Below are 995 nucleotides of genomic sequence, written 5' to 3'. Positions count from 1 at the left end.
GAGAGAGAGAGAGAGAGGGGGAGAGAGAGAGAGAGAGAGAGAGAGAGAGAGAGAGAGAGAGAGAGAGAGAGAGAGAGAGAGAGAGAGAGAGAGAGAGAGAGAGAGAGAGAGAGAGAGAGAGAGAGAGAGAGAGATAGATGAGCAACAAAACTTCATTTCACCCGTCTTGCTTCCGTTCTAACTCATCTCCTTTATCTCACCCTCAACTATTCCCACCAGTTCTGTAACTCACACTCTCACTCGTGTCCATCTCGGGAAAAAAACATATGGACACGTGGGTTCTGAAAAAGAAAGGTTGGACCAGTATTTTAAAAGTCAATGTCAGAAGTGGGATTCGAACCCACGACTCCATGTGGAGACCAGAACACCCGAACATGTCAGTGTATGGAAAGCTGGAAAGCCTTGAGTCTGACGCCATAGACCGCTCGACCATCCTGACACCTCAGACCGCTTGGCCATCCTGACATCTGGTGAAAGAATTTGTTATTAAACCTTTTGTGTAAACTTCATCGCTATATTCTCACGACTGCACCACACCACAAGACTTCTTCGGAGGGTGTGGAACTGTGGATAAATGTCCAATGTAAGATCTCTTTCAACCACAGTGAATTTGTGTAAGGTTTTAAATGCACAAAATGACCTCCCCTTTTCGAGGGTTATCCCAAAACTGAGGTTGAAGAAGGTGGACCGGACCATTGTGTGCCGTAAGCTCGATCGTCCACATGATCTTCCTGCTCCCGTTGAGAGCTGTGAGGAGTGCTATGTTATGGTTACATCCGATCCATAATTAATACATATATATTAGTTAGATGTAGGGATTCGAACCCATTTTTGAAATACTCTGTAAATGCTTTAGTTTAACTCTCTGTCTTTTAGTGGCATGGTGTCCCAGCAAGTCAATCCACCAGATGCCCTCGAAGTACGCATGCTGTGTTATTTCAGTGATAGCGACCCAAGGAAAACGTTATCTCGGTTCTCCTAAGCGTTCCACTCTT

General features: G+C 45.2%; 1 non-coding gene across 1 annotated transcript; it reads right to left on the bottom strand.

Moving 5' to 3' along the window:
* Nucleotides 1-319: 319 nt before the first annotated feature.
* On the bottom strand, nt 320-439 carry TRNAL-CAA (transfer RNA leucine (anticodon CAA)). Its single transcript has 2 exons — nt 402-439; nt 320-365 (listed from the first exon to the last, which is right to left on the bottom strand). It is a non-coding gene; the product is annotated as a tRNA-Leu (tRNA).
* Between the last annotated feature and the right edge of the window lie 556 nt (nt 440-995).

The sequence above is a fragment of the Eptatretus burgeri genome, chromosome 5 (genome assembly GCF_056783735.1).
Source record: "Eptatretus burgeri isolate ZD-2024b chromosome 5, Ebu_testis_v1, whole genome shotgun sequence".
Classification (NCBI taxonomy): domain Eukaryota; kingdom Metazoa; phylum Chordata; class Myxini; order Myxiniformes; family Myxinidae; genus Eptatretus; species Eptatretus burgeri.
The sequence above is the reverse complement of the archived record's forward strand: the minus strand, read 5'-3'. Positions and strand labels throughout refer to the sequence as shown.